This window comes from Haliotis rufescens, unplaced genomic scaffold (genome assembly GCF_023055435.1).
Source record: "Haliotis rufescens isolate VD_foot unplaced genomic scaffold, xgHalRufe1.0.p SCAF_16, whole genome shotgun sequence".
Lineage (NCBI taxonomy): Eukaryota > Metazoa > Mollusca > Gastropoda > Lepetellida > Haliotidae > Haliotis > Haliotis rufescens.
In genome coordinates, this window is record NW_025963846.1 from 33,042,082 (window position 1) to 33,054,214 (window position 12,133).

General features: G+C 38.1%; 1 long non-coding RNA gene across 1 annotated transcript; it reads left to right on the forward strand.

Annotated features, from left to right (window-relative positions):
* Positions 1-4,419: 4,419 nt before the first annotated feature.
* Positions 4,420-6,324, forward strand: LOC124123893. Its single transcript, XR_007221659.1, has 2 exons — positions 4,420-4,530; positions 5,081-6,324. It is a non-coding gene; the product is annotated as an uncharacterized LOC124123893 (long non-coding RNA).
* Positions 6,325-12,133: the final 5,809 nt, after the last annotated feature.

Genomic DNA, 12,133 nt, shown 5'->3' on the forward strand with positions numbered 1-12,133 from the left:
GTTGTATATACTATAGATTGTGCTGTTGTATATACTATGGATTTTGCTGTTGTATATTTTATAGATGGTGTTGTTGTATATACTGTAGATGGTGCTGTTGTATACACTTTAGATTGTGCTGTTGTATATACTATAGATGGTGTTGTTGTATATACTATATATTGTGTTGTTGTATATACTATAGATTGTGCTGTTGTATATACTATAGATTGTGCTGTTGTATATACTATAGATGGTGCTGTTGTATATACTAAAGATGGTCCTGTTGTATATACAATAGATTGTGTTGTTGTATAAACTATAGATGGTGCTGTTGTATGTACAGTAGATGGTGCTGTTGTATATACTATAGATTGTGCTGTTGTATATACTATAGATTGTGCTGTTGTATATACTATAGATTGTGCTGTTGTATATACTATAGATTGTGCTGTTGTATATACTAAAGATGGTCCTGTTGTATATACAATAGATTGTGTTGTTGTATAAACTATAGATGGTGCTGTTGTATGTACAGTAGATGGTGGTGTTGTATATACTATAGATTGTGCTGTTGTATATACTATAGATTGTGCTGTTGTATATACTAAAGATGGTCCTGTTGTATATACTATAGATTGTGTTGTTGTATAAACTATAGATGGTGCTGTTGTATATACAGTAGATGGTGCTGTTGTATATACTAAAGATGGTCCTGTTGTATATACTATAGATTGTGCTGTTGTATATACTATAGATGGTGCTGTTGTATATATTATAGATTGTGTTGTTGTATATACTATAGATTGTGCTGTTGTATATACTATAGATTGTGCTGTTGTATATACTATGGATTTTGCTGTTGTATATACTATAGATTGTGCTGTTGTATATACTATGGATTGTGCTGTTGGAGCAGACCCCGTATGTTGTATACACAATACGCCCTTTGCTATATATAGTACACACGGTCCTGTACTTTGCACATCGTGTTTTATTATCATTATATCATTCCTGTATATACCGCAGGGATCAAGGTACTGGGGATCAAGGTACTAGTATCCGCCCAAATGCGGTTTTATTTGTTCCCCGCAAGGGAGTCCGTGTGCATTCCAGTTATCATTCTCAACGCCCTTGGGAGTATACAACCACAGTTGCCAAGGAACGCTAGAAGGTTTTTACATCCACCTCACATATCGGGTACCCATTCCATGCTGGGTGAACAGAGGCACATTTGAACTCACCTGCCCAGGGAGACATCACACGTTTTGACACTTGTGTTTCGGGTGTACATATATATATGTTCGTGTTTCCACCATCTGGGCCATCTGCCATCGGACGTGTTGGGTCTTTTGAGTGCACAGGGTGTATGTACACTAGGGGTAGTGCCGACACTGTAAAGACCTGTAAACACTAGGGGTAGTGACAACACTGTAAAGACCTGTAAACACTAGGGTTAGTGACAACACTGTAAAGACCTGTAAACACTAGGGGTAGTGACGACACTGTAAACACCTGTAAACACTAGGGGTAGTGACGACACTGTAAAGACCTGTAAACACTAGGGGTAGTGACGACACTGTAAAGACCTGTAAACACTAGGGGTAGTGACGACACTGTAAACACCTGTAAACACTAGGGGTAGTGACGACACTGTACAGACCTGTAAACACTAGGGGTAGTGACAACACTGTAAAGACCTGTAAAAACACTAGGGTTAGTGACAACACTGTAAAGACCTGTAAACACTAGGGGTAGTGACGACACTGTAAACACCTGTAAACACTATGGGTAGTGACAACACTGTAAAGACCTGTAAACACTAGGGGTAGTGACGACACTGTAAACACCTGTAAACAGTAGGGGTAGTGACAACACTGTAAAGACCTGTAAACACTAGGGGTAGTGACAACACTGTAACGACCTGTAAACACTAGGGGTAGTGACGACACTGTAAACACCTGTAAACAGTAGGGGTAGTGACAACACTGTAAAGACCTGTAAACACTAGGGGTAGTGACAACACTGTAAAGACCTGTAAACACTAGGGGTAGTGACGACACTGTAAAGACCTGTAAACACTAGGGGTAGTGACGACACTGTAAACACCTGTAAACACTAGGGGTAGTGACAACACTGTAAAGACCTGTAAACACTAGGGGTAGTGACAACACTGTAAAGACCTGTAAACACTAGGGGTAGTGACAACACTGTAAAGACCTGTAAACACTAGGGGTAGTGACAACACTGTAAAGACCTGTAAACACTAGGGGTAGTGACGACACTGTAAAGACCTGTAAACACTAGGGGTGGTGACGACACTGTAAACACCTGTAAACACTAGGGGTAGTGACAACACTGTAAAGACCTGTAAACACTAAGGGTAGTGACGACACTGTAAACACCTGTAAACACTAGGGGTAGTGATAACACTCTAAAGACCTGTAAACACTAGGGGTAGTGACAACACTGTAAAGACCTGTAAACACTAGGGGTAGTGACAACACTGTAAAGACCTGTAAACATTGTTGGTCCCATTGTTGGTATATTTAGTACACCCTCCGTTGCAGATAACACACTCCCCGCTCCACACAGTACACTCTTGGTTGTAACACAACCATTTGTTGTGTGTAGTGCACCCTGTAATTGTGAAGATGGAATAGTGTACGATGCCATACAATGATCCACGCAATCTGGGTACGATGGCATACAATGATCCACACCATCTAGTGTATGATGGTATACAATGATCCACGCCATCTGGTGTATGGTGGCATACAATGATCCACACCATCTGGGTACGATGGCATACAATGATCCACGCCATCTGGTGTATGATGGCATACAGTGATCCACACCATCTGGGTACGATGGCATACAATGATCCACACCATCTGGTGTATGATGGGATACAATGATCCACACCATCTGGAGTATGATGGCATACAATGATTCACGCCATCTGGTGTATGGTGGCATACAATGATCCACACCATCTGGGTACGATGGCATACAATGATCCACACCATCTGGTGTATGATGGCATACAATGATCCACGCCATCTGGTGTATGATGGCATACAGTGATCCACACCATCTGGGTACGATGGCATACAATGATCCACACCATCTGGTGTATGATGGCATACAATGATCCACACCATCTGGAGTATGATGGCATACAATGATTCACGCCATCTGGTGTATGGTGGCATACAACGATCCACACCATCTGGGTACGATGGCATACAATGATCCACACCATCTGGTGTATGATGGCATACAATGATCCACGCCATCTGGTGTATGATGGCATACAGTGATCCACACCATCTGGGTACGATGGCATACAATGATCCACACCATCTGATGTATGATGGCATACAATGATCCACACCATCTGGAGTATGATGGCATATAATGATCCACGCCATCTGGGTACATTGACATACAATAATCCACACCATCTGGTGTATGATGGCATACAATGATCCACGCAATCTGGATACGATGGCATACAATAATCCAAACCATCTGGTGTATGATGGCATACAATGATCCACGCAATCTGGGTACGATGACATACAATGATCCACGCCATCTGGGTACGATGACATACAATAAATACGATGAACACATACGATTGTCAAGAGCATTTGCTACAGGGTGGTACTGCTTAACTTCAAAGAGTCAACACAATTAAGAAATGTTTGAAAAAGAGACCGTAACAATGGTCAGCTCAGGTACACTGTGTCCATGATTGATCGCTCAATTCGACCACGCAACAGAGTTGTGCAGGGTGTGTAACACTGAGCCCTATGTTAATATTGTATGCAGACACGGATCCATTTGACATGACATCAATGTCCTTAACAAATACAGTATCGTTAACAGTTATATGATCTGGCAATAAATCAGATACAACTCTGACGAGTTATGCAAACACTACATGCAGACGGCGCTCAGTGATCAGATCAATGTATGGTGGGCGTGTCAAAATCAGTTTCTAAGAAGTCTGTTTCAGGGAAAGGGGGACAACAATAATAAAGTGACTGCCGGCGTTGTATCTGCATTAGGGTATAAAGTATGACTGTTCAGCAATAGGTTGACACGAACACAAGTTTACGAAGTATTTCAATGAGTCAACATTATAAGTTGTGCAATGGTAAACGACGTCTGATTCTTGTGACATGCATGTGATTAACATGACTCATTGACATTTGGGTGTGTGGGCGGGGTGGGTCCCCCAGCGATGCCAGGTGTATATCAACGTTAGTTGGAGCTCCGGGTCTGGTGAGTGTGTCTGAAAGGCATAACGCTGTTCTTCCAACTCTCACATGTTTTATTAACTCCATTTTAACACTGATTGTCACAGTAAGATGAAACAAAAGTTGTAGCAATGTATGCGTAATGTCTATTTATATCTGTATGTTTCTGTATGAACTGTGATGTCAATTTAATGATAAATCAGGGATTCCATTTAACGTGTCAGTCTGGATACAGTATCTCAGCATGAACCGTCAACAGTGAACTACTGGCTATCGTGTCCCTGTAAGTAACAAGCTAGTTTATTGTGTATTGTTATTTAAAATAAGGTATATTGCTTGTTTCTTGGATGAAGACACTGTCGACAGTGTGCAAGTTATTATCATAGGGACCTCTATCTATAGTGACAACATTTTATACGTCACACAGTCAGTCACAGTCAGATAATTGATTATGAAGTAACAAATATCCTGGGCCGATTCCCCACCATCCTTTTACATTTTGGAATTTATTTCTCTACCTTCCTCAGATCTATCTCTAACTTTTCAAAGAATATTTCTCTCTCGTGTTTGCTCGTTTGTTGGTTGTGTAACGGCAATGTTTCGTGTTCTGCCGTCCTACGTATACCTATTAACACGAGGGTGTGGTAGCGACTGGGTGCAGGGTATTTTACATGCTAGAATTGACATTTAATACACCGTATCAGCTAGGAAGACACAAACAGGTGCAAACATTCAGGGAACATCCTGAACATCAGTAGGTGGAATAGCGTTGTTTTCTTTTCTTTTGTGTGACAAGGGCCGTGCTCAGAAACAAACGTTTAACGAGATCACAGTTTACTTACAGGTGGAGTCAATGAAACAATGAATGGACAACCTGATGCTTGGATATTTGGGATATTTTGGAGGAGCGGATGTCCTATATTTCCACGTCCAAGAAGGGGTGTCGCCGTGTGTGTCGTGGGAAGTGAGCTGTATGGCGTATTTAAATCAAGCAGAAGAAAAGGACGGTGTCGCCATGCAGAAAAAAAGCTGACGCAGAAAGTAATTAACGACCTGGAAAGAAGAGAGTTCAGAGCCAAGATAGAGAAAGAAGAATCTGCTAAAATTGAGATATTTCAGAATTACAGCCCATGTGGAGAATGTGCGGAAATCTTTAGCATGGTTCTAAAACAATTACATACTTTTAACCCAAATGTCACCCTACACGTTCATTTCGTGTGCTTGTACAAGATATTTTGGAACATGGAAGGTTCAAGGCCACACTTTATCACACCAGAGGATCACAACAAGAACCTTAAAGGATTGTTGGATCTCAAAACGATGGGAATACAAATGAAATCATTCACTTCTCAAACATGGGCACATCTATGGAACATATGTATGTCTGACACAAATAGGCCAGTTCCTGCAGTTGAAGGTTATCCAGAATTGTTCGGACGACACAGACGAGAAATAGCTGATAAAAAAACAGCTGAAACATTTCAAAAGATTATTCGAGAACCACAGTTTTGCCTGAAATAGATTCTAGCCTTAGAACACTATTCATATTCACGTAATCATCTTGACAAGTATTGTTATTGTCAACTTAAATCTTAGAAATATATGCTACTAAATCGTTTCAGATCATTCAACAGTGACTCAAACTTAAAAGATTATTTATGTGCAAAAACTGAATTCAGAAAGAAGTGTAAAACTAAGCAAAATGAGTATAAAATACATATGAGTCAGAAATTAACCGAGGCTATAAATATGAATGATTTTAAAGAGTTCTGGAAGACTATAAAGCACTATTTGAGAAGTAACGCACGACAAGGTGATATAACCCCTGACACTTGGTTTAGATATTTTAAGGATTTATTAAATCCAGCTTTTATCAGAGATGTGAATGAATTTGATAAATCAGTTCAGGAATTTTTAGATTCCCATTCATGTCAACATTGTAATGATGTGCCTTTTACTGACTAGCTCTTATCAGGTGAAATTACTGAAAATGAAATTAAACAAGCTTTAAATGATTTAAAAGTGGGTAAAGCAGCCGGTGAGGATGGTATACCCCCCGAATATATTAAAAGTATAACAAATTTCATAAACCCTTATCTTAGGCAGCTTTTTCATAAAATTCTAGATACTGGTGTTTTTCCAGATTCCTGGAATATTGGAATGATTATTTCTCTACATAAATCTGGAAGCACAGCTGATCCAAGCAACCATTGAGGTATTTCTCTCTTAAATGTGACTGGCAAATTGTTTTCTGTTGTGATTGAAAAACGTATTAGAACATGGTTAGATGTGAATGACCTGTTATCAGAATCCCAAGCTGGATTTAGACCCAACTATTCTCCATCAGATAATATATTTATTCTTCAATCTTTGTGTACAAAATATCTTAGTAAACAAAAGGGCCATTTTTATTGTGCCTTTATCGATTTCAAAAAGGCTTTTGACTATATGGATAGAAAGAAAATGATGTTTTTATTAATTACTAAAGGATAAATTATAACAGGCAAATTGTCAAATGTTCTACAGAGCATGTACTTAGTTAAGGCATGTATCAAGACAGATAAAGGAATCACTGAATGTTTCAGAACTTCAGCTGGTGTAAGACAGGGCTGTGTACTCAGCCCTGTCCTATTTATATTTTTCATAAATATACTTGTAACTGAAATGTATCATGAATGTGATTACGGAGTCTTTGTGTCACCAGATATAATTGATATAATGCTGTTACTATTTGCTGATGATGTTGCTTTATTTTCATTTTCAGTTAGGGGCCTCCAGAAACAGTTAAATGTTCTCCAGCTATATTGTGAGAAATGGGGCCTTAAAGTAAATTTGAAAAAGTCAAATGTTATTGTTTTCAGAAAAGGTGGTATTTTAAATAAATGTGAAAAATTGACGTATAATAAGACAGTCAATGTTGTTTTATATTATAAATGTTTAGGATTGACTGTATCTTCTCGATTATCATGGGCAACAGCATGTACGCAGTTGGCTCTGCAAGCACGTAAAGCCTTGATTCCTGTCTATAGAGTTTTTAAAGAAAACAAACTTATATCTTTCCGAGTTGTTTCGGACATTTTTGACAGAACAAAAGCACCAATTCTTCTGTATGGTCCAGAAATATGGGGATGCCAATATAATGATTCATGCCATGTACTTTAAACGTTTTTTAGATGTCGGTAAATATGCCTCTGACAAAGCCATTCTAGGAGGAACTGGTCGTACCAGTCTTTATGTTTCATCCCAGCTACGGGCAGTTAAATATTGAATAAATCTACTTCGTATGAATTCAAATAGATTTCCTCTTCATTGTTATAATATGTTAAAAGCCTTTGATGAAAAGGGTAAATATTGTTTATGGGTGTCTGATATCAGGAATATTCTTTGTATGTCTGGTTTTTCTCTTGCATGGATATCTCAAGATGTTGGAAATGATAAAGTATTTATCTTCATGCTTAAGCAAAGATTAATTGATATATTGGCACTGTCAAATATCATCCTCAAGGTTTTTATGCCATTATACAAATATAAAATCATTACTTGTTCCTGAAAAATATGTATATGAACTTCAGGATAGAACTTTGAGAAGATCTTTGTGTAAATTACGTATATCATTGCATAATTTTATTGTTAATAACCTCAGAAAGAAAAATGTACAAGATAAAGAAAGTAGTTTATGCCGTTATTGTAATGAAAGCTATGATAAGGATGAGTTTCATGTTCTTCTCATTTGTAAATATTATCAGTTTCTTAGAAATAGATACCACCCTATGATTTCAACTATGCACAAAGATGAACAACCGCTGAAAAATTTGTTGAACTCCTGCAATGCTAATACAATATCATCTCTGTCAATATTCCTGAAGAAGATTTTTTAAATTAGACGTTAATATTATATGTAAACTTATTATTACCTACACGTGACACTACAACGTTGATACAAAAAAACACTTCTGTACTATAGGTCATATGGCCTAAAATATTGAATAAACTTCTGTCTGTCTGACTGTATGTCTGTCCGTCTGTCTGTCTGTCTGTCTTTCTGTCTGTCTGTCTGTCTGTCTGTTATTACAGCTCAGTCTGAACCCAGGGATTATCTAGAACAAAATGTGTCATTTCATTTGACTTAAGAAAGTGTTTGCTGAATTGGATGAACATTGGGAGAGTAAGGGAAGGAATGTTGTTCAACGCATCCATCAGCAATTGGCAAGGTCTCTGTGAATGATGAAGTAAATAGTGTGGACCCCGGGATCTCGAAGGGATGCCACTGTAATTTATGGGCAGGCATCAAGGTCTATCCATCATCCAAGTCACGTAAATAAAGCGACAAAACCCTTTCCATATCCAATAGAAATCTGTGCATGAAGCAGAGTGGATTGTCTGATTCCGACTACGTCATGAGCATATGTTTATGAACCACTATCAAATAGAAATGATACCAGGTGTTCACTAAAAGGTGATCGTTACCATCCCTCACCGGTGCCACACGTCACAAACACATGCAAAGGCAAGTCAATTGTTAACCTGAAAAAGCACGGGAACATATGGCATAAGATCAAAATAGGGAATTGCATCGGACATCATTTTTGTCAATGATGCGTCAAATTTGAATTGCCTCCATATGTCTACCATCAAACATTTTTTAAAGCTTTACTGAGGCCTTGAAAGAGCATGCTCGATTGTATCTCAAAAATTGTGAAATGTAAACACCAAAGGTTGGTGCTGCTGGAATATATGGAATAAAGTGATACCCTCACATTCATTATTAAGTATGTACTGGCTGTGGGCAGTGGAGGCAGGATGTAATATAGATTTGCGTGTACATGATAATGTATGTGATGATAAAAACCGTTTGGGATGCTCACCATAGCTAAGGTAGCAAAACGCCTTTATCTTGTATTAATCTTTTCAAGTCTAAAAGGGGCGGTCTGGTAGTCTAGTGGTAAATGCGTTCGATCGTCACGCCGAATACCCGGGTTCGATTCCCGACAATGGGTACAATGTGTGAAGCCCATATCTGGTGTCCCCCGCCGTGATAATCCTGGAATATTGCTAAAAGTGGCGTAAAACCAAACTCACTCACTCACTCACTCAATCTGTTCAACTAGCTACAGCCAAGGGGCTCAAAGTGCAACGCCACAACCGGTTTCCTGGAAGCACAAACGTTGCTGATTTCCTGGAACGCTAAAGCAGAACACCACACGCCATTTCATTTATTTACTATGACAGGGACGTCTTTGTGACAGGACTAAATATCGATTCTATTCAAGCTCTATTCATGGGACTGAGAAGGCAAAAAGCCTACAGTAATTGTCTGGGGCGTGTAACAAAATCATACAATTTCTTAGTTTCATGGCATTATAAATGAACATAGATTAATGTCTCATGTTTCCGTACAATCACATGTCAATAATTTACAAAACAATTGTTACCATTTGGGTTGTGGTAGGTCTAAAATGAATTAAATTTAATTTAAATATCATAGGTTTCAGTATCATAGCAGTCTTAAATGTAATGTAATAATTTGCGTTTCTAGAACTGGACAAGGAATCATGTCATTTTTGGATGAACATATCTTTTAAGGCCTGTGTCTAACGGGTGAAGAAATGCTGTGGCATATCTATATATAGCTACATGTTGCTGTAACCAAATATAACCATATCCGTATTGGTATGACAAATTTTTAACTTTGGATGCCCAACTTAGTTTCCCATGTCTGTGACAGTGAAGCATCATATTATAAAATCTTATTGAAGATGGCATATTTAATAACTTGACCCAGTATTTAATAACCTTTAAATAAGTTTTGATATACATGGGAAACCCTCAACCTTAACCATATACCCTTGCGTTTTTGTGCCAGATTTTACACCCAAGAGGTTTTTACATGCATATAAATTTATCAATATCATTCAAATGTTAGAGGCCCCAAATATCTGATCCATACTGTAGCGTGGGGCTTATTTTTGTATCTAATATTTTAAAGTAAACATCATATGTAATATTGTCCCAAAATTTAAAAATAAAAAAACAACAACCACGAAATATTTTTTGACATGCAGTGAAATGTTATGTGCATTCTTTGATGTCATCACAATTTTTTAAAACTACAAGTTTGGTTTTATCCAAGTTTACAGTAAGTTGTGACCCGTCATAATAAACTCTCTGATACATGTATGTGCTTTTGCAAGTCAGTTCTTGTGCTCGAGTAGTAGACTATATCATCAACGAAAAGCAGCACACACAAAATGTAATAGTTTCGGGATGAAGTTGTAATTAGTGCAATTATTTTGGATTTGATATGCTAATTCATTTATGAAAAAAGAAAATAGAAAGGGATTTAATATACACCCTTGTCTGACATCCATGCTACGTATCTGAAATGATACAATTGTTCCGAACACACACTTTCACATTTTCATATAAAGAACACAATAACCCTCAAGTTCTGCTACTTAGCCCATGTTAACCACAAGTTAACCCTTTTCACCAAGTAAAAAGCCTTTGAAAAATCTACGAATAAGGCACATAACTTCCCTCTGTTTACTGATAGATATGTCTAAATTTGGTGGAGTATCCCTTTCTAAAACCTGCTTGTGACTCACTTATTTTATTGTAAGAATCCACCAAGAAAACGATTGAAGTAAATATTTTACTAACTGTACTGAGGAGAGTTATGCCTCTATAACTGTTAGCATCGCTGGTTGCGCCCTGTTTGTGACGGGAACAATAATGTCAACTGTTCAGTTATCTAGAAAATGGAATATCTCAAAAAAGATATAAAAAGATAAGTCCCAAATAGGAAATAAAAACATCTGAGGAATGTTTGAAAAACTCTGCTATCATATTATATAATATTGTATATGATTATATCATTTCCAGATGCTTTATTATCTTTAAGGTGAGAAATTCCATCAAATAAGTTCCGTTCTAGATACTGGACTTTCAAGAATATCAGATGTTACACTGTGTACTTTATCTTTATGTTATCATCATGGCCTAATGTAACTGAAATCAATTTCTGCTCAAACCAAACGTAAACGTGGAACAAAATGTTTATGATCATTGATCTAGTTTCTGACTCTATTATAGTCCGTCAGTCATACAGTCAGTCCTTATTCTTTCTAAAGTAAATTAAACGTCAACAATCGTTCCACTTGAAGTACCTGTCATTCGCTATCAAACCAGTGTTGGTCTTATGTACAGCCCTTATAATTTTCTTCATAATAGATGCAGCAATAATAACAGCTTCTGTAATATACCCAATACTTTCTTCAATGTTAACAAATGCTACATCTGCAGCCTTCTCCAGTAAATTATGCGCAGTCCCAGAAGCAAGGTTTGTTCTCAACTGATCATCCTTCTCTTCAACCCAAAGCTATGGCAAACAACTCGAACGAGACAATAACATAATCCACCACACTCGCACCCTGGTTTCCTATAAAAGTAAAATCTCCCATACTGGCGTCTGACCCGTACCTTCTATTCATCATATGTATATTCAGTATTCTACATCTGGAAAGCTCTTACCAAAATTATTCAAAAGTAACTCCACAGAAAATCTTTTTAGGTTGAAATTATCTGACAGAAATCCCCATACACTGTTATCATGTCCTCGAGGTATTCAAGGACATCATCTTCAACTAAATCAGATTCAGAGCTCGTTCTGGCATCCAAATCTCCCTCAATCATCATATAGACATCAACACAATATGTCAATGCAACAAGCAAGTCATTTTGTAACAAGCATATGCCACGTCACCACGCCACGCCACGCCACGCCACACCACGTCACGTCACGTCACGTCACGCCACGCCACGCCACGCCACAGCACCACGCCTCGCCACGCCACAACACAACACATCATCCCACGCCACGCCACGCC